General features: G+C 34.4%; 1 long non-coding RNA gene across 1 annotated transcript in view; it reads right to left on the bottom strand.

Moving 5' to 3' along the window:
- LOC110134835 (uncharacterized) overlaps positions 1 to 23672 on the bottom strand; it is a 167532-nt gene that overhangs the window by 92552 nt on the left and 51308 nt on the right. The window lies entirely within an intron of this gene.

Raw genomic sequence — 23672 nt, 5'->3', positions numbered from 1 at the left:
AGTAGTCCTTGTCTGAATATTGTGGATGAATCATCAATTGGTCAACTCTGAAAACCATGCAAGTCATATTATAATCAACAATCCATTTGGTAATGGGTGTGAAAACATTTCTCAAATAATGATTTCAGAAGAATTACCATCACAAATGTAATATTCCCATTTGATCATATCTCCTCTCCTAAGAGATTTCATTTTCCTTAATTTTAGTATTCCTTTATAGTAGGAATAATTATGCTTTTAATCACTGGTTAATTCAAACTGCTCAAATCTTTTAGGAGATTTTCAAATAAAAAACGCAGAGTATTCACTTGCTATGTACTGTAAACAAAACTATCATTCATTTTGCCATACTGTAACTTCTTTGATTTTACATCTAAAAGAGTAAATATAGGCAGAATATCCTCAGATTAGAGATCTCTCAAGTTATTAGAGCATTACCTTTAAATACGAACTAAGTTGTTTGTTAAGAATATTAGGTTGATAATCTATAATATTATAGCATTACAGGAAGTAAAGTATTACACATGTATATGCAGATAAGTTTATATACAAATATGCTCTACATCAACAAAATAACAAGTGAAAATACTCAAGATTTAATAGAAGCCAATACATACACATGGGAAGAGGAAAATATATATGTCAATATTTGTAGAATGCATGAGTATAAAAGTACAAAAACACAGACAAATTGGACAAAATAAAGAGCTGAGAAACAAACCCTGATATATATGGAAAAGGGAATGACAGAAATGAAAAAATAGATTCTTCAACTGTCCTTCAACAAGATGTGACTATATGAGAAAATAGAGCCACTGTCACATATTAAAATGTATTACATATAAACAAAATAATTAAAAGATGAAAAACTTTAACTGTTAAGGGTGGATATAAACAATTAGACTTTAAAACAAAACAGTGACAGATTTTTGAAACAGGATATGAAAACACAAACTATTAGAACTAAGTTTCATTTAACTACATTAGAATAAAAAACTTCATACAACAGAATGTGCCATACACAAAACTATAAATCATGCTAAGGAGTGCCTAGGAGAGTTTACAACACATGTGTTTACTATGCAAGTAATAGCAAAAGAATAGCACCTCGACACATAAGTAAGTCTTTACTTACATAAGTAAACCCTACTTACATAAGTAAGCTTTTCACATATTCACTGTTGAAGCAGACAGAAGAAATGTTGCAAAAGCTCCAGTGTTGGAGATATGAGTGGTGTTTTAAAGGAATACAACTTCAAATTAATAAAGATATTACAAATAACACAATTGCAAAGTGAGAAAAGGACATAAATGAGCAATTAAAAATAGAAAAGCAGGTCATTTTATACACATAAGAAATATGCTGAAACTCACTGATAATGAGGGTTATACACATTCAAAAAAATATTCTATAGTCATACAAGTGATAAAATTTTTGAAGCCTGATCATACCACATGTTGGTGATAATGGGTTTTCTTGTACACGTAATATGGGAATACTAATTAGTACACATATTTTGGGAAATCAATGTGAAACCAAGTAGTCTTTCATCTTAGTCTTTCATTTCCTTGGTTAAATTCATCCTTAAGTATTTTATTCTTTTATTGATGCTATCATAAATAGAATTGTTTTCTTGATTTCCTTTTTGGATGAATTGTTGTTGACATAAAGAAATGCAGCTAATAATGACTTTGCATCCTGCAACTTTACTGAATTCATTCATTAGTTCTAACAGTTTTAGTGGTGTCTTATGGTTGTCTACACACAGCATCATGCCATCTATAAACAGGTATAATTTTACTTCCCTTCTGATTTGGAGTCTTTTTATTTATTTCTTGCCTGATTGCTCTTTCTAATCATCCTAGTACTATAGTGAATAAAAGTGGTAGGAGTGGGATTCCTGCCTTGTACCATATCTTAAAGGAAAAAGCTTTCTGTTTTCCCTATTAATTATGATGTTAGCTGTGGGTTTTTCATAAATTGCCTTTATTTTTTTGAGAACATTTCCTTTTGTAGGCATTTCTATCTATTTTGTTGAGAGAGTTTATCAAGAATGAATGGTAAGTTTTGTCAAATGCCTTTTCTGCATCTGTTGAGATGATCATGTAGGTTTTATCTTTCTTTCTGAAAATGTAGTATATCACACTGATTGATTTGCATATGTTAAACTCACTTTGGATTGTAGTTTCTTAATGTGTTATTGAATTTTGCAAGTATTTTATTGAGTTTTTTTGCATCTATATTTAAGATGGATTTGGCCTTAGTTTTCTTTCTTGTAGTACTTTTGTATGGCTTTTGTATCAGGGGGATGCTTGTCTCATGAGTTTGGTATTAAACTCTCTATTTCCATTTTTTGAAAGAATTCAAGAACAATCAGTATTAATTCCTTTCTGAATGTTTGGTAGAACTCAGCCTTGAAGTCATCTGGTCCTGGGCTTTTCGTCCTTGGGAGATTCTGATGACTACTTTAATCTCCTTATTTATTATTGTTCAATTGAGATTTTCTAATTCTTCTTGATTCAGTCTTGGTAGGTTGTATGTTTCTAGCAATTTATCGACTTCTAAATTACCCAATTTATTTGCATATTATTAGTAGTAATTACTCCTTATAATCATTTTTATTTCTGAAAAATGTGCTTAATATCTCCTTTCCCATTTCTGATTTTATTTGAGTTTCCTTTTCTCCCTTAGATTTTGTTGATTTTATTTCCTCAAAAAAAAAAAAAAAAACCTAACTAACTTAGCTTTGTTGGTTTTTTAATTCTGTATTTATTTCTGCTCTACCTATATTGTTTCTTTCCTTTTATTAACTTCGGTTTAATTTCTTCTTCTTTGTCTACTTCCTTGAGGTGTAAAGTCAGATTGTTTATTGGAGATCTTTATTGTTAATGTAAACATTTTAAACTATAAATCTGGTTCTTCATTTATAACTATAAATCTGGTTCTTAATGCTGCATTCCATAAGTATAATAAGTTGTGCTTTCATTTCATTTCTTGAAATATTTTAAAAATATTCTTCTGATTTCCTCTGCAATCCAATGGTTTAAGAGTGTGTTAGTTTCCTATTATTTGTGAATTTTCCTGCTTTCTTGCTATTATCAATTACTGGTTTCATTCCATTGTGCTTACAGAAGATCTCTGGCATAATCTTAATCTTTTTAAGTTTATTGAGACTTGTTTTGTGATCTAACATTTGTTCTATAATGGGTTATGATCTGTGTACATCTAAGAGTAATGTATATCTTCTACTGTTTGGTGTATGCTTTAAACAGCATATGGCATGATTTTTTTTGCTCCATGGTATTTAAGATATGCTTTCCCAAAGTCAAATAAATAACCTAATTCTACACCTAAAGCAACTAGAGAAGGAAGAAATGAAGAACCCCAGAGTTAGTAGTAGGAAAGAAATTTTAAAAATTAGGGAATAAATAAATGCAAAAGAAACAAAAGAGACCATAGCAAAAATCAACAGTTAAAAGCTGGTTTTTTGAAAAGATAAATAAAATCGACAAACCATTAGCCAGACTCATCAAGAAACAAAGGGAGAAAAACCAAATCAACAAAATTAGAAATGAAAATGGAGAGATCACAACAGACAACACTGAAATACAAAGGATCATAAGAGACTACTACCAGCAGCTCTATGCCAATAAAATGGACAACTCAGAAGAAATGGACAAATTCTTAGAAAAGTATAACTTTTCAAAACTGAACCAGGAAGAAATAGATCTTAACAGACCCATCACAAGCACGGAAATCAAAACTGTAATCAGAAATCTTCAGCAAACAAAAGCCCAAGGTGGCTTCACAGCTGATTTCTACCAAAAATTTAGAGAAGAGCTAACACCTATTTTACTCAAACTCTTCCAGAAAATTTCAGAAGAAGGTAAACTTCCAAACTCATTCTATGAGGCCACCATCACCCTAATACCAAAACCAGACAAAGATGCCACAAATAAAGAAAACTACAGGCCAATATCACTGATGAACATAGATGCAAAATTCCTTAACAAAATTCTAGCAAACAGAATCCAACAACATATTAAAAAGATCATACATCATGACCAAGTGGGCTTTATCCCAGGAATGCAAGGATTCTTCAATATCCACAAATCAATGTAATACACCACATTAACAAATTGAATGATAAAAACTATATGATTATCTCAATAGATGCATAAAAAGCCTTTGACAAAATTCAACATCCATTTATGATAAAAACTCTCCAGAAAGCAGGAATAGAAGGAACATACCTCAACATAATAAAAGCTATATATGACAAACCCACAGCAAACATTACCCTCAATGGTGAAAAATTGAAAGCATTTCCCCTAAAGTCAGGAACAAGACAAGGATGCCCACTCTCACTACTACTAAGTATTCAACATAGTTTTGAAAGTTTTGGCCACAGCAAATAGAGCAGAAAAAGAAATAAAAGGAATCCAGATAGGAAACAAAGAAGTAAAACCCTCACTGTTTGCAGATGACATGATCCTCTACATAGAAAGCCCTAAAGACTCTACCAGGAAATTACTAGAGCTAATCAATGAATATAGTAAAGTTGCAGGATATAAAATTAACACACAGAAATCTCTTGCATTCCTATACACTAACAATGAGAAAGCAGACAGAGAAGGAAACAATACCATTCACTATTGCAACAAAAAAGAATAAAATACTTAGGAGTATATCTACCTAAAAAAACAAAAGACCTATATATAGAAAACTACAAAACAATGATGAAAGAAATAAAGAGAACACAAATAGATGGAGAAATAGACCATGTTCATGGATAGGAAGAATCAATATTGTGAAAATGACTCTACTACCCAAAACAATGGGTATAGATTCAATGCAATCCCTGTCAAGCTACCAATGGCATTCTTCATAGAACTAGAACAAATAATTTCAAAATATGTATGGAAATACAAAAAACCTCGAATAGCCAAAGCAATCTTGAGAAAGAAGAATGGAAATGGAGGAATCAACCTGCCTGACTTCAAGCTCTACTACAAAGCCACAGTCATCAAGACAGTATGGTACTGGCACAAAGACAGAAATATAGATCAATGGAACAGAATAGAAAGCCCAGAGATAAATCCACAAACCTATGGACATCTTATCTTCGACAAAGGAGGCAAGGATATACAATGGAAAAAAGACAACCTCTTTAACAAGTGGTGCTGGGAAAACTGGTCGACCACCTGTAAATGAATGAAACTAGAACACTTTCTAACACCACACACACACACACACACAAAACTCAAAATGGATTAAAGATCTAAATGTAAGACCAGAAACTATAAAACTCCTAGAGGAGAACCTAGGCAAAACACTCTCCGACTTAAATCACAGCAAGATCCTCTATGACCCACCTCCCAGAATATTGGAAATAAAAGCAAAAATAAACAAATGAGACCTAATTAAACTTAAAAGCTTTTGCACAACAAAGGAAACTATAAGCAAGGTGAAAAGACAGCCTTCAGAATGGGAGAAAATAATAGCAAATGAAGTAACAGACAAAGGATTAATCTCAAAAATATACAAGCAACTCCTGCAGCTCAATTTCAGAAAAATAAATGATCCAATCAAAAAATGGGCCAAAGAACTAAACAGACATTTCTCCAAAGAATACATACAGATGGCTAACAAACACATGAAAAGATGCTCAACATCACTCATTATCAGAGAAATGTAAATCAAAACCACAGTGAGGTACCATTACACGCCAGTCAGAATGGCTGCTATCCAAAAGTATACAAGCAATAAATGCTGGAGAGGGTGTGGAGAAAAGGGAACCCTCTTACACTGTTGGTGGGAATGCAAACTAGTACAGCCACTATGGAAAACAGTGTGGAGATTTCTTTAAAAAAAAAACAACTGGAAATAGAACTTCCATATGACCCAGCAATCCCACTCCTGGGCATACACACCAAGGAAACCAGATCTGAAAGAGACACGTGCACCCCAATGTTCATCGCAGCACTGTTTATAATAGCCAGGACATGGAAGCAACCTAGATGCCCATCAGCAGACGAATGGATGAGGAAGCTGTGGTACATATACACCATGGAATATTACTCAGCCATTAAAAAGAATTCATTTGAATCAGTTCTAATGAGATGGATGAACCTGGAGCCCATTATACAGAGTGAAGTAAGCCAGAAAGAAAAACACCAATACAGTATACTAACACATATATATGGAATTTAGAAAGATGGTAATGATAACCCTATATGCAAGACAGAAAAAGAGACACAGATGTATAGAACAGAATTTTGGACTTTATGGGAAAAGGCAAGGGTGGGATGATCTGAGAGAATAGCATTGAAACATGTACATTATCAAGTGTGAAACAGATCGCCAGCCCAGGTTGGATGCATGAGACAAGTGCTCAGGGCTGGTGCACTGGGAAGACCCAGAGGGATGAGATGGGGAAGGAGGTGGTGGTGGGGGGCGGTTCAGGATGGGGAACACATGTAAATCCATGGCTGATTCAAGTCAATGTATGGCAAAAACCACTACAATACTGTAAAGTAATTAGCCTCCAACTAATAAAAAATAAAGGAAAAAAAATATGATTTCACCCCTGTATCTTAATATACATGTTATAACAAATGTCCTTTTACTCTATATGTTAAAACTAAATATTAACTAGAGGGCTTCCCTGATAGCTCAGTTGGTAAAGAATCCACCTGCAATGCAGGAGACCCCAGTTTGATTCCTGAATTGGGAAGATCCCATGGAGAAGGGAAAGGCTACCCACTCCAGTATTCTGGCCTAGAGAATTCCATGGACTGTATAGTCCATGAAGTTGCAAAGAGTTGGACATGACTGAAAGACTTTCACTTCATTTCATGATTTCAGGACACTTCAATTCTTTCTCTTTATGAAAATAATACATCAAATATAAAAAATTAAAGAATACTGAAATACAGAAGGAAAAATGAAGTACTTATAAGACAGTGATGATAGCTATCATCTTTTTTCTATCCAATTTGTGATAATTTATTACCACTATTTTCCTTGTTTCTAAAACTTTCTACAACATGTGGCATTTGAGTTTGGATTTTATAAGTAAAATCTGACTAAAATCTTTACTAATAGAGTCTTACAAGTCCTTTAACACATATTTTTAGATATTCAGTACTTTGGTAAAGGTCTGATGATATCTAAGTTCTTATACATATTGCAAATTGTTCTCTTGAAAAGTATTCATTTATTCCCACTTCAAATATATGAAAGGGCTCATTTAAAGCCCTCATTTTCCAACACTGGATATTATATTTCATTCTCTTACCAACTTATGGATCATGAAAATAGCATTTCATTGATTTAATCTGAATATATGTAAAAATTAAACTATCTTTGAATATGCTTCATGAGCATTTCAACTTTCCTTTTACAATTTCTTTTAGTTTATTTTATCCAATTTGTCTCTGTATTATCATAACTAAAAGAGTCTTCAGTAAAATAATCAGTGCAACTCATTTTATTTTCAATTTGATTTTATGCCTACTTATTTCATTATTTCATTTTTGGTCTTATCCCCAATTAGACTGGAATATTGCTACCTTTCTTCCTCCCTCTCTTTGACAAAAAAGATATATAAACTCCCCTTGCCCCCCTAGCTGCTGATTATATTCTCTATTAACATAGATTCTTCATTCATTCATTTAATTTTCAACTTCATGAAAGAAATTTATAGATTACAGCAACAAAAAGTGAGGACTAGAGTACACTTTCATTTCCTACATTTTGTTTCTACTTAGAAATACCATGACATGAAATTGCTACTTCTAAATTTTGTAATACAGTTTTGATGCTGATCTAATATCCTTCAAATTGACTTTTCAGGTATTTTTAATATGACTATCATCCTACTATATAAGGATCTCCACTATTTTTTTATGAATACTCTCAATAAATTAGCTTCTTTTCTTTCTTACATCCTTTTTCTTCCACATTTTTATCCTAATTTAATTACTTCAACATTCTTGCAACACACAGATTTTAGTGACCCTCTCCCTTTGTTGCCTCAACAAATCTAACCCTAGATGAACGCAATCCTCAGTTTTGTTTCAGTATTCATTTTGGCTTGTATCAAGGGAAGTCAAACCTATCGAATAAAGTCACACAAAAAGGGTGCATACACTGTAACCATACAAAGTCTCAATGATCACTCTCAGCTCATCACTAGCAATTGCTATGATTCTCTGCATAAATCATATATTTACCATCAACCATAAACACTTCAAACCAACTCGAATTCCCTCAAACATCTGGACAACTCCCTGCATTTCCTTTCATCTTGCCTTATACTTCTCAATAACAACAGTAGCCATCAGATCTACCAACATGCAAACTTACCCACATTTATACCCATCCTGTTCTTTCCTACTAAAATGAAGGAACTCCCTCTTCCCATATTGAGGACCAATCTCTCTTTTGGAATTTACCCTTTAACTGCTTACTCCTTAACAAACTAGTTTAATCCTTTTCACTAGAAAAACCCTTCATTCCTCTTTTTATAGTTATTACCTATCTCTTTACCTTGCATAAAACTTGTCTTTATTTCCCTACTGTTTGTGTCTTCACTTTCTCAAATTTATTAACTCCAAGGTCACCAATAATCTCTATTCTGCTAAGTGCAGTGGTGTATGAATGCATGCTCAGTCATGTCTGACTCTTTGCGACCTAGTGGGCTGTAGCCTACCAGTCTCCACCATCCATGGAATTTTTCTGGCAAGAATACTGGAGTAGTTGCCATTTCCTCCTCCCAGGGATCATCCTGACCCAGGCATAGAACCTGATCTGTGTCTCCTGCACTGGCAGGCAGATTCTTTACCACTGTGACACTCAAGACATTTATTTAACTGTTGTACTGAAATCTTCCTTTCATCTGCTCAAAATTTTTAGTTACTTCTGGCCAAAGTATCCCTATTTACGATAAAGATTTTGGCAACAGGATTTACTTGGATTGATGTTGTCCTCAAAATCCTAATTCTCAGCGGGCTTACCAAATCAGAAGACTTTTTCAGTGTTGCTCAACTGCTGGGAAAAGAACAAGCACAGGATTAAGGCAAAGTTAATCATAAACATGTGAAACGCCAGGCTGGATGAAGTACAAGCTGGAATCAAGGTTGCTGGGGGAAATAGAAATGAGCTCAGATATGCAGATGACACCACCCTTATGGCAGAAAGCAGAGAAGAGCTAAAGAACTTCTTGATGAAAGTGAAAGAGGAGAGTGATAAAAGTTGACTTAAAACTCAACATTAGAAAACTAAGATCATGGCATCGGTTCCATCACTTCATGGCAAATAAATGGGGAAACAATGGAAACAGTGACAGACTTTATTTTCTTGGGCTCCAAAATTACTGCATAGTAATGTAATTACTATGTAATTACATGTAGCCATGTAATTAAAAGATGCTTGCTCCTTGGAAGAAAAACTATGACCAACATAGACAGCATATTGAAAAACAGACACATTACTTTGCCAACAAAGGTCTGTCTAGTCAAAGCTATGGTTTTTCCAATAGTCAAGAATGGATGTGAGAGTTGGACTATGAAGAAAGCTAAGAGCCAAAGAACTGATGCTTTTGAGCTGTGATGTTGGAGAAGACTCTTGGGAGTCCGTTGGACTGCAAGGAGATCCAACCAGTCCATCCTGAAGGAGGACTGAATATTCATTGGAAGGACTGATGCTGAAGCTGGAGCTCCAATATTTTGGCCACGTGATGTGAAGAACTGACTCTTTGGAAAAGCTCCTGATGCTGGGAAAGATTGAAGGCAGGAGGAGATGGGGATGACAGAGGATGAGATGGTTGGTTGGCATCACTGACTTTATGAACATGAGTTTGAGCAAGTTCTAGGAGTTGGTGATGGACAGGGAAGCCTGGCGTGCTGCAGTCCCTGCAGTAGCAAAGAGTCAGACATGGCTGAGAGACTAAACTGAACTGAATCATAAAAAATGTCACTGCCAAGCACATTTGTGAGATTATTTCCCTCATCACTTCTTAGGAAAATTATATGAGCAACAATACCAAGTATATTAAGAGCTTTTGCTTCTGAACTTGGTTGTTAAAGAGTTTTACTCATCTCTTTCATGGAAAGAATTAGATATACAATCTACATATTCTTTACATTGACATAGCTTTTATTTTTTTTCTTTTTGTCACACTGTTTTATAAACTTTATGTTAGCTATAACTTTATCAGTTCACTTTTTCTCTATTTATTGGGTATAATAAAGTTAATCCTTGGTTCTAGTAGTATGATTATCTCTTAGACTTTATTCCTATTTAATTGAGACTCTTACTTTTTGTATATCTTTATAGGTATTTGAACAGGAACAAACCTCAGGCTTTGTTAACTATCTGCCATTTCAGCTTATTTCTCTCTATGATTTTTTATCACTGCTGCTAAAAATTACTATTATTATTATTATCCTGAATTGACTCCCAAACATGAGTCAAACACAGTGCTAAGCACTTTATATGCATTCTTTATTTTATTCTTCTATTAACCCTTTTAGATCATAATTATATCCATTTTACTAATAAAGAAACTTACTTTCAGCTATGTTACATGGATGATAATGAGCACAGAGCTGTTTGGGGGTGAAAAGAGATTTGAAGTCAGAGTCTCTTCTCTAATATTTTTGTAAAGCACTTTAACACATACGCTTGGTATATGCATGTCTTTTTAGAATTTATAATTTTTGACAAATCACTTCATATTATTATTTATAGATAACAGCATGAAAAATAAATCACTAGAGGTCAGTTCATAGTACAAAGGAGTAATAAGGTACCTATATTTTGATGATAAATTTAAAAATTGCTGTTTTACCTCATTTAAATAGGGTTTATTTTATTTATTATATTTATTTGTTTGCTACTCACTTTCCATAACAGAAATACAAAAAAAAGTCTCTATTAGTTCTAAATAATTGCAGTAGTTATTTGTGTATTAACATATATTCTTTCACAGTTAAATTTCTTAATACTAATTAATTTTTGTCCAGGCATTTTTGATTTTTCATGAAGTAAGTTTTTTAATATAGTATATTTTAATCCCAGAAAAAACAACTGGAGCTTAGCCAATTTCCTGGGAGATAGATTCATGTTGCATTGGTAGTGAATAAATAAGATATTTGATTACAAAGTGACAAGTGACATTTTGGAAATAGTAGTTAATATTAACTTGATGTGGTTAATAAGGCAAACGGAGGAGAAGAAGTTGAGTGTAAAGATCTCCTTTTTATAATGATCAAATATATACAGGCATTGTTAGGAGTAATATTTTTTAATTGCAGAAGTGAAATTACTTACAAATGAAAATCAATTAAATTCATTTAAAATAAGTGTTATACATTCCTTTTTACTGTATAAATTGTTAAATTAATTGTTCACCCAGATAAAAACACAGTAAGAGGTAATGGCTTTTCACACAATGTGTTTATATTAGAAAGGACCAGAGAGATGACATCTATAGCACCTGGAATCAATACAGGTTTGTATTCCTTCCATTAACTGAATCTGGGAATAAGTGGAGAATTAACTGAAAAAAACTTTGGAATACAAATTTGAATATAATACCTCATTTAGCTCTCTTTGATGTATATATAATTAGATAAGTTTGTTTATTTGCTTCTTTTTAAAAAGGTTTCATGTAGAAAAATTGCTGTTAAAAATAGAGGAACAAAGTGATGTCTTGAAGATAAGCATCTTTCCCAGGTATGTAAAGTCAATTATAAGAGCTTCACTTAAATTTAATGAAGGAAAGAAAATAAAAACATAAAAAGTGAGTCTGGTGGGAATTATATTAGGCAATCATTAAAAGAAGCTCAAAATGTGGGTGGAGATGTGAACAGGGAGTCATACCATCATTTTTATTTTATAATCTAATCTTTGGGCATTTGCAAAGAGAATGTTTAATTGCTTTTCTGTATCAAAACTATGTGAAATACAGCCACAATTACATAATATTTTATATCTTAGTAAAATAAAAAAGACCAAAGGCATGGTTTTGATGGTCAGTGCTAACTCAGGTAAACTGCCTTTTTAAAAAATTACAGGTCATAGAGTCAATTTTAAGCCAAAGAAATTGAAGTTAAATATTAGTACTTGGAAATTAAGATAAAACCTAAAGTACCTTCATGAATTTGACTACTATGTTTGTTAATTTGTATATATCAAGTTTAATCATGCCATTTAGGATAAGTGAAGTCTGGATAAAATTTAGTTTGAACTAGATCGATGCAATTATCCCTGAACTTTTGCTGCCAGGAAGATATTTAATGATGTGGTACCGGAAGTATCAAGTCACTTCCCAATATAGTGTCAACTTTCTTGGAAATGAGATGAGAAATTGCTATCCCCAACAAAGGGAACAGACAATGCACCCCTGCCTGTCACTGACATATAGGAGAGAATGTTGACTCCAATTCAGGGCAAAGATTCCCTAAAGAGTCCTTCAATAGAGAAGAGAAGAGATGCTATTTGCAAAAACAAGATGAGACAAAACAAAATAAGATAGATCTTCACAAAGCATAAATGAAGGAAGAAGAGCTTTATTAAATTAAGAATGTTAAAAGTTTCCTTTAAAGTTAACTCTTAAATCCATTACAAATGTATTAGCAGCACCAATGATACAAAATAGCCACTAACAGGAGGTAAAAACTGTGGAGCCGGGAACTTTGTCAGAGACTGACAGGACAACAGCGAACTTGCGTGGTACAGAGAAACAGGCCAACCAGACCACAAAGAGGAAAACTCAGCCACCGGAAACTGATAGTATTTATGGTTCTCATTATAACAATTAACAAAGGTGTATACTTTTCACTGTAAAATATTGGCTTAATTTTTTTTCCAGAAATCATATTTTTTCTTTAAATATCTCAAGTTATTTATCCCAAGTATTAATACCCATAGATCATTCAACAAGGGGAATGAAGATTAAATAGTAAAAGGGAAAAATTCAGATGTTGGTGATTATGTGAAGGAACTGCCACTCACATTTCTAGAGATAATATGACAACATGTAGAAAACATTTCAGCTTTTAGATTCTGGGACAGAACAATTTCTCTCCCAGACTTGATCCTAGGGAATAATAAGACTAAGAATAAATATTCCTACATTAGAATATTCTTTGTAATTTTCAATTATGAAAAAAAAAATGGGTATGATGTTTAATTTTATGTCAATCTTGATTAGACCATGGGGTGCCCAGATATTTTGCTGAACATTATTTGGGGTGTGTCCATGAGGGTATTTAATAAACTTAAGTCAGTGGATGTGAGTAAATCATGTTGTTCTCCCTACTGAGGGTGGGCCTCATATAGTTAGTTGCAGGTCTGCACTGAAGAAAAGTCTGAGTAAGGACAATTCACTCTCTACCTGTCTTTGAACTGGGCTAGTAGTAAGTCCCTCCCTGCCTTTGGACACAGATTCAGACAGGTAATACACCATCAGTTCTCCTGGGCCTCCAACTTGCTGACTGTAGATCTTGGGACTTTTCAGCCTCCATGATTGCTTGAGTTAATTCTTTATAAATACTCTCTTCATTTATTTTCTATAATTATACATACATGAGTATTGGTTGTATTTCTCTAGAGAACCCTTACTAGTACAAGGGGTAATCTAGTTGTTCAAAAACAGATAACGGGCTAAAAATTTACTCTGATGAGCACAAACCCAGAAAACCTGGGATTAAACACTGACTCTCAAACACTCTATACTATTTTCAGAATCTTACTATTAAAATAGAGTTTTATGCACAATCCTCTGCATATTTAATTAAGTAAGCTTTTACTTTCCTCTCTAAGGTATTGCCTGGATTCTTTGCTTGATACATTCCATACCAACTATAGTGGATTAAAGATGGCCAAAAAGTTGTCACTCCCTCCTGAGAAGTGCACTATAATTCATCATCTCACTGACGCTAGACTTCACATGTATCTTCTGTGATCAATAGAATATTATGGAAATAATAATGTGCCAGTTCTGGGTATTCTTTAAGGAACTTTTATTTTCTGTCTTTTGGAATATAGCCATCAGACAGTCACAAGGGAAGGTCCTTATGGCAGACTACTGCAGTCTCCTTTTAAGCAAACCTCCTAACCTCTAAGTTAAAGCCAGAATCAAGTTTCTAGCCAAAAGAGTAAGTCATCTTCAAGTTGACCCACCAGTTTCAGTTGAGCCCCCTGAGCTGAGGTTACATAGAACAAGGATGAACTATCTCCTGAGACCTGTATAAATTTGTTGCTGTTTAGTTGCTAAGCTGTGTTTGACTTTTTTGCGACCCCATGGACTGTAGCCCACCAGGCTCCTCTGTTTCTGGGATTTCCCAGGCAAGAATATTAGAATGGGGTGCCATTTCCATCTCCAGGAGACTCTTCCTGACCCAAGAATCAAAGCCGTGTCCTGCATTTCAGGCAGATTCTTCACCAGTGAGCCAAATCATGAGCATATTAGTGACAACTATTTCAATGTAAACCTGTGGTTTCCAAACACATCTCAGGGTGCTGTAGTGAACCCCCAAAGATTCCATAGATATTTCAAATTTTCAGAAAAAAACACAATATATGACAACTATCAGATATTGTATGCTTCATTACTTTCATGTAGTTTATAGTCTCAACATTAGAATGGATTACAATTTTTTCAGTGCCAACATATCGTCACAAAGCTGGGTTTTTGGCAGTCCCGGGTAAAAAATAAAGTACTTTGTGAAAACTACTTGAAAAAAGAAATGATATTTTGATATCCAATTTCCAAGGCTTGAGGAGTTAGGCAGTGTCCAACAGGTACAGACGTCCCATTTACAAGTAGTTATAGTTATTTAGGAATTAACTGTTTTTCCTCTATTTTATGTGCATTTTTTTCAAATGGTATTAGGCTATTGCTCTATCAACACTTATTAAGCTGTTTATCCCACTTCTTAACAAATAAAACCATTTTTTGTTAGAAGTACTGTGAGAGAAATATTGAGATGCTGAGAGCTCCATAAACTGAGAGAATCTGGGGAATTCTGCTATAAATCCTTACAGAATGCTATTTGTTCCATAAAATAAACATTCAATTTATTATAAAAATGTTTATAATAAAATGATTAAGTTAAAAATGCAAAATAATTTACATAACATACAGTATTTCAGTATGGCCTGCATTCTATAAGATCTTAATGTAGATATACTTTTATTTTAGATAAAGGATGAAAATAGACATGTATTTCTGGCTAATGAGTTATGGAATGTAGAAAACAAAACCTCAGGCTCTGAGGACAGACTCTTCCTCTAAATCTGGTAATTTACTACTGGTGCACGCATGTGCGCTCACTCCTTCACTCGTGTCCGACTCTGCGAGCCCATGGACTGCGGCCCGCCTGGCCCCTCTGTCCGCGGGACTCTCCAGGCAAGAAGACTGCAGCGGGCTGCCATGCCCTTCTCCAGGGATCTTCCCGACCCAGGGATCAAACTTGTGTTTCCTTTTTTTCCTACACTGCAGGTAGATTCTTTCCCCATTGAACCACCTGGGAAGCCCCAAATGGATATAACTATAGAACCAAATTAACGGTGTTCCCATGGAAATTAGTTTTTAAAATTGTTAATGACAATAAGTAGCATACAATTCAATAAGTGTTTGCAATGACTATTAGCATACTTTGTCATTGTTTAGTCTCTAAGGGTGTCCAACTCTTTTGCGACCCCAGGGACTGTAGCTCACCACCTCCTCTGTCCATGGGATTTCCCAAGCAAGAATACTCGAATGTGTTGACATTTCCTTCTCCAGTTAGGATGCTTACTTATTTCTAATTCTTTCTTTACTCTTCATGAAATGAACTACTTTGTAATGCTAAATATTATTAGAAATGTTATTAATATTAAAGCAGAGACATTCATGTTACTCCTCTATGGTTGGTATTTAAATGCTTTTTCCAGTTTCCTCCCTTTCTTTTTTTCCTCCCCATTCTCCTGAATTCTGATCTTGCTTAAGGAATGTGATGGAAATACAGCAAGGGGTATCATACAATGGACTCTACTGAAACTGCATATCCTAAAAGGAACAATGGAACAAGACTACCTTATATTTTAGCAAGGAGTTTTCTATGATAACAAAGGAAGAAATAAACTGAATAAAGATCTGAAATGAGCCTTGAATTCAGCTAGGAACAGTTCTAACTGTAGATGGGAAGATTTAGGTGGAGAGGTTCAAAGTAAGAAAAGATGTGGTGCCAAAAATGAGTCATGGCAAGTGGTGAGGAATGAGAGCGACGGGAGAGTAGGCGCCAATGTCCAGTTCACATTTGTGCAATTCTGTTTAGGGGTGTGTGTATGTTGGGAAAGCACCCTGGCGGCTCAGCAGTAAAGAATCTGCCTGCCAGTGAAGGAGACTCAGATTTGAATCTCGGGCTTGGAAGATCCCTGGAGAAGGAAATGGGAATCCACTCCAGTTTTCTTGCCTGAGAAATTTAATGGAGAGAGGAGCCTAGTGGGCTATGATCCATGGGGTTGACAAGAGTTGAACACAACTTAGCGACTAAACACACACACACACGCACACACACGTATGTGTATATATGTGTGTGTACATAAGTGTGGGTTTGTGTGTATGTGTGTGTGGTGTAGGGACCACTTAGTTTAAATATAGTTGGGCAACTTTTCCTTTTAATGCTTGTCATTATCATATGGGATTATTGAACCTGTAAATAAGTGTAAATTTAATTCACCTAAGATTATAAGGTTAATGGGTTTGAGGAAACATGTTTTAGTATTGGTCAGGAAAAACAAAATGTCCTTCTGCCTTATTATGGAGCCTAAGAGTAACAACTTCCAAAGTATGGCCTGTGAGTTTACTTCACATTCTAAATATTGAACAAGTCTATTCTTAAATTCATGATGTATAAAGATATTAGAAAAATGTAAATTATTTGCTTTGCTTTAATGCAAAGTGATACTTAAATATCATCTACAATAATGATATAAATTTTATTTTATTATTTATTTAAGCAAAAATATGACTTACAACTATATGGAATGCGTAAATGTGACATGAATCATGAAGTTGATATATGGCTAACTGAAGTTTGTGAAACACTGCATTAAGAGAATGGATTTGACAAATTAGAGGAACAGGAGCATGAAAGTGATGAATAATACTATGTCCTGAATATTTTGATGGAGGGATTAAGTAGCTTTGTTCTCCCTGTAACTTCTCTTCCCTAGTTTACTGAAAATACCTACAGTTCCTCGCCTTTGATGTGTGATATTGTGCATGTGTCACAGCAAAGGCCAGTTTCTGACTGGTGATTTTTTCCAGATGACTAGCAAGGGCATTAGGGGTTCCACCCCAGCTTGCATCAGTCACCCAGGAGGGCACACCTTCCTGCCACTCATCTCATCTGATTAACACTCCACAGGCTGATAAATATGCTCCCTTTCCTAGGATTTTTAATTTTCATAAGAAGGGCATATCTCAATGCACATAATATCTGTCATTATAGAGCAAGACTCACACAGGGAAAATTTTGAGTTCTTCCCAATTCTAATCGATTTCAGTAAGTACTTGTTCTATCATTCTTGACAAAGATAAAACATATTTTTGAGGCAGGAAATTAGTTAATGCATAACTAAAAGCCCTGCGTTTTATATAAGTAAAGAAATAGTGAAAACTTAGGGATGTTCATACAAATATTGTGGATATGCTTGAAAACTGGAAATGTTGTTTCCTAAAATAGGTTTGTGACATTCTAATGTCACGATATTAAACATTTCTAATTTTTCTAATATTTATTGCTACCTCAAACTCTATTACTTCTCAAGTAGCGTTAACGTCTGACGGGATGGGAGTGGGATTCAATAGGGGGGACGCATGTACAGTTACGGCTGATTCACACTGCAGTATGGCAGAGGTCAACACAATACTGTAAAGCAATTAGCATCCAGTTAAAAACAAACTTTTAAAAAAGTAAAAAAAGAGCAACTTTCAAGATAATTGGAAAACTGCATCTCATACATTCTTAAAATAGATATGAAACTTTAAGAAAATACAAAGTTATAACTCATAAGTTCTAAGTTCTGGTCAATATAATGTAAAACATGCCATGCTTCTTTAGATGTCTCTTAATAAGATGTTAATTTCCACAGGGGGAATGACTCTAGTAAATGTTGCCCACGAGTGTACACTTATCTTCTCTTAATGTTCTATATGTCTTTATGTTAACAAGAGGAAAAATGCATTCCAAGAGTAACCATCCATTATCATCTTTCCCTCTCCTCTACCCTGTATAACAAGCTTGTTAAGAAGAACAGATAAACATTATGGCACTGAACACAATTTCTCCTGCTTACTATTATTTATGATAATTATAAAATATTTTTATGTTATCTGTGAAGGCTTAAAGATATAAAAATAAAATCATGTGTTTTTAAATTCATTAATAATTTCCCTAATAATTGTTTTAGCAATTCCCAATAGTTGTTTTCTTTTGGAAAACATTTATACTAACAAACATACTTTTAAGTTAACTCAAAAAGTGTAAATTTTTTTGTTGTCTCATCAATAAAATAGACACTGTCTATAGTAACAATTTTGTATAAACTCAGTTAATATCTTTAAATTGCCTTACCAAGCAATTTTGAAGTATCAGGAAATCATACATGTTCTTGAAAAAATGTACTTCTGTTTCAGAAGTATGCATAGTAGAATTAGGAGAAATTTAGTAAAGACTAAAGCAGAATTAGCATTCCCCTGTGTGACAGAAAAAATATTTTAAATATAGAGACACTGTAATCAGTTTGTACAATTTTAAGCTCCACCCACCACTCCACCCAGTGCTACTGGTTTCTTCAAAGGAATGAAATGCTTTATCTTTCTGACAGAGCAAATTGACTGGAAAATTACATACACCCTTCAGCAGATGTTCTTTCCACTTTGTTTGGAAATATGTACTGCTGTACTGTGTTTCCAAGACCCATGTGGAGGTAGGTTTGGAGGATGCAATCAATGTAGGCTGTGTCTACTTCAGTGTAGGCAAAGGTTACTCCTAGTTATTCTTTGGTTGTACATTCAAAGACAATTTGAGCTACAAAATAATACTATTTCTTACTTTTTAAAAATTATTAAACATCCAAAGAATTTAAGCTGTTCAAATTAACCCTAAAAACTTAAGCATTTCCCTACCCATGTGAAATGTCAAGGTCCAAATTACTGGAAATGCATTTGCCATAATGAATGAGTCGAAGCTAAGATTGTCAGGAAGTGAAGAATAGGAAAAAGAAACCAGTTGTGACTTGCAATCCCCTGCGTCATGTCTTTATTGATGTGGCATACTGATCTGTGGAAATCAGATGGCATCTTAAGTATTACAATGCATACCAGTGAGTTAAGCATCTGTATAACAGTCTGAGGAGAAGGCAATGGCACCCACTCCAGGACTCTTGCCTGGAAAATCCCATGGATGGAGGAACCTGCTGGGCTGCAGTCCATGGAGTCTCAAAGACTCGGACACGACTGAGAAACTTCACTTTCACTTTTCACTTTCATGCATTAGAGAAGGAAATGGCAACCCACTCCAGTGTTCTTGCCTGGAGAATCCCAGGGACGGAGGAGCCTGGTGGGCTGCCGTCTATGGGGTCGCACAGAGTCGGACACGACTGAAACGACTTAGCAGCAGCAGCAGCATAACAGTCTGAATTGTCATCCAGCTCTCTGTGAACAGTACATTGAAACTTGGTGTCAGTTCAGTTCAGTTCAGTCACTCAGTCATGTCCGACTCTTTGCGACCCCATGAACCGCAGCACGCCAGGCCTCCTTGTCCATCACCAACTCCCGGAGCTTATCCAAACCCATGTCCATCGAGTCGGTGATGCCATCCAACCATCTCATCCTCTGTTGTCCCCTTCTCCTCCTGCCCTCAATCTTTCCCAGCATCAGGGTCTTTTCAAATGAGTCAGCTCTTCGCATCAGGTGGCCAAAGTATTGGAGTTTCAGCTTCAACATCAGTCCTTCCAATGAACACCCAGGACTTATCTCCTTTAGGATGGACTGGCTGGATCTCCTTGCAGTCCAAGGGACTCTCAAGAGTCTTCTCCAACACCACAGTTCAAAAGCATCAATTCTTCAGTGTTCAGCTTTCTTTATAGTCCAATTCTCACATCCATACATGACCACTGGAAAGTCACTTAATGCTAAATGACATTCATCTACATAGTCCGCTTCTCTGTCTAGCATGGTAAACTTGATTCACCCTGTTATTTTTTTTTCCACTTATTTTTATTAGTTGGAGGCTAATTACTTTACAATATTGTAGTGGTTTTTGCCATACATTGACATGAATCAGCCATGGATTTTCACGTATTCCCCATTCCGATCCCCCCTCCCGCCTCCCTCCCCACCCCATCCCTCTGGGTCTTCCCAGTGCACCAGCCTCAGCCACTAAAAAGAATTCATTTGAATCAGTTCTAATGAGATGGATGGAACTGGAGCCCATTATACAGAGTGAAATAAGCCAGAAAGATAAAGACCAATACAGTATACTAACACATATATATGGAATTCATCCTGTTATTTTTAAGGCTTTGCAAAAGTGTATTTTGCCATGTAGTTAAAAACAAGAAAAAGTAACATAACCAGCACTCAGTAAAAGGCTATCAATCTATAAAAATAAATTCCATATAAAAAACATCTCAAAGGAGGTGTTCACATTCCCAGCACATTGCAAATTCTTAGCAACTCTTTGGAATGCATTGGTATTTTCAGATAAAGAGATCATTTTTGGAAAAGGGAGTGAGCCACCCTAAAAGTAGAAGAAATGTTTTAATGGTAATTCCAATAGTTATAGTAAGTCAGAAAAGTGTCAAAATAATATTGGTGCAAACTAAAATAATGATTGCCACAGTAGCATGATTCATAGACAGGCACTGTTCTATACATGAAATTTAATTATGTAAGTTGGGTTTCTACTGAGCTGTTGATTATGACTCATAAAATTAACAGTTCTTAGAAATTATCACCTTCTAAAAGGAAATACTCAGAATTTGATAGTTCAATCTGAGCAGATTTTCTGATAAATAATTAAGATTTTATTTTTGTCATTTCTTCCTTTTGCTTTATCTTAAGTCCAGCAATAAAGGAGAAATTTTTTTTCACCATTTTTTCTTGAGTCAGGGTTTTGTACTGATAAAGAGCCAGACTGGCCTCCAAAATACTTAAGGTCTACTTCATGCTTTTCCAGCAATTAAAAGTGATTCATTATTCAAGTCATTCTCTGAATACTATGCTTCCCATTTGTAAAATTATGGAGTTCCTAGGTTCTCCCTAAGATCTACTAGGCACAGTGAAACAGAAGTTCAGAGATGCTAGCAGAAGGGAATCTTTGGGAAGGCTATCAAGTAATATGGATTTTATTCTCTAGGTGAGGAGCCTCTTAATATGTTTCAACCACAGAGGCAACATCAGTTATCAATGCCTCAAAGCTACAGGTTTGAAGAAAGCTCAACAAAGTAAAATTGACTTAGGAAAGTTATGACTACTAAGTAATAATTGATAGGAAAAAACTACATTTTGTATGATGTTATTAAATAGGTAGAATGAAAAGAAAAATCAGCTGGGAAAAATATGTAGAAAGTGGATTTTTTTTCCTTTGATTTCTGCTTCATTTCCCATGATGGTAAAGATTTCTTGAAATACCCTATTTTTTTTTTCCTAAGGAGCAAATATGTTCTTCTGAGATGTGATTTGGATTTATATGCTTTCATATGCCACAATTTAAAAAAGCCTTTTGTTTTATTTGAATAATTACCTGTGTATCATCATTTAAATATATATTAAATTGTTCTTTTTCTTATATAAAAAAGAAACAATTGAATCTGGTGAATTTCTGAGAATACTCTATTATAATTATATCAGTACTACATTAAGTATTCTCAGTTTAGCAAAGCCTCTGAGACTCACTACAAAATTAGAATGCCTTTCTTTAGATCAGTGGCTAAACTATGCTAATAGCCTAATCCCCTTCTTTTTTTAAGCACACCTTTTTTTAAGCTTTAAAAGTTTAAAGAAAACTTCTTTTTTTTAAGCTCACCCTTGTGGCTCAGCTGGTAAGGAATCTGCCTGCAATGAGGGAGACCTGGGTTCGATCCTTGGGTTGGGAAGATCCCTCGAGAAGGGAAAGGCTACCCACTTCAGTATTCTGGCCTGGAGAATTCCATGGACTGTATAATCCATGGGGTCACAAAGAGTTGGACACAACTGAGTGACTTTCACACTACCAGCAAAATAAATATAGAATATAACTTCTGAGTAATAAGGACTTCTGGTAGGGCTGTCTTTATTATTTTTCCTTTGAATACTCTGAAAACTTAGGCAATGTAAACAGAAAGCTCCAACTAATGTTAAATTTACTAAAATCCCCATTATTAGTTATCACTATAAGTGCTTCACACATTACACTTTAAACCATGCACAGTTGTGATGAGATCTCAAACTTATCATTGTTCTGGAAAATATGTGGGCAAAGCAAATACAAGTGAAAAAACAATAGCCCCCAAAGCAATAACAGCATTGTTTCAAAATGATAATATCATATCACAAAAAACTTTTTACCATATCTAAAAAACTTTCATGAATTATAATTTCTCTTAAATCAAATAGGCAAATACTCCATTCTTTTCTTTTAAAATACTATCTTTGTTTTTACTACTAGGTAAAAATGAATCAACCTAAAGATTTTTATAATCTGGCATATCAGGAGTATCACCATTTTTATGGGTTAATCACCTTGCTTAGGTTTTTGTTTTTTTTAACATATACATAGTAATTCTTAAACTTGCAATTATTTAAAAAAATAGTAATGTGGGTGGGCAATACTTTTATCTCAGAGGCAAAAACTCTTAACTGTTTAATAAAAGTTCCAGGTAAAGTACAAAAAACTCACCATAAAAAGGGATGTTCAACCATGATAGAATAAAAAAAAAAAAAAAAAAACTTGCCTGACTCTATAGTGAAATAAAAATGCATGTTTCTAAAGTCCCATGGCTCTTTAAAGCTGAAGTTTACTGGATGAATTTCAACAAAAGAAATTCAGTTTATTCAGGGCTTCATCCACTCACAGCCTGTATCTCTGTTTTAGATTGCTTTATATAACTCTTTGACTTGAAATACATTATCCATCAAATCTTTTTCATATCATCTGACTGGAATGAATATTATCTATTTTGCTATGTACTCTTTCTGTTTTAATCCACCTCTATTCCCAAACACCAGCATATATATTTGTTCAGCAAGCCTTGATTTTGTCTGATCATCAGTCCATTATTTACACATCATTTAAATTTTAATAACTTAAATCACAGGAATTTAAAGAATAATGGGGCTCAGTAGAAGTTAGTAAATATTCTCTTGCTAGAGATCTTCACTCATAATATGAGTTAACACTACATTGACCAAAGTATGTATGATTACCCTGTACTTGGTAAAATTCTGGAGGTGCCTGCTTCCTGCCTACAGTTGACAGGCATCAGGACACTTAAAACTGGAAGGTGGGCAGAATTTCTCGGGGAGTTCTATATCCAAAGTGTAAACAGGAGCTCGCTCAACTTTCTGTAATAAACAAAATGAATACATCAAAATATATGATATATGTAAATGAAAAGTAAAATCTTT

This window comes from Odocoileus virginianus, chromosome 19 (genome assembly GCF_023699985.2).
Source record: "Odocoileus virginianus isolate 20LAN1187 ecotype Illinois chromosome 19, Ovbor_1.2, whole genome shotgun sequence".
NCBI lineage: Eukaryota > Metazoa > Chordata > Mammalia > Artiodactyla > Cervidae > Odocoileus > Odocoileus virginianus.
This window is presented reverse-complemented; position numbering and strand designations above follow the sequence as displayed.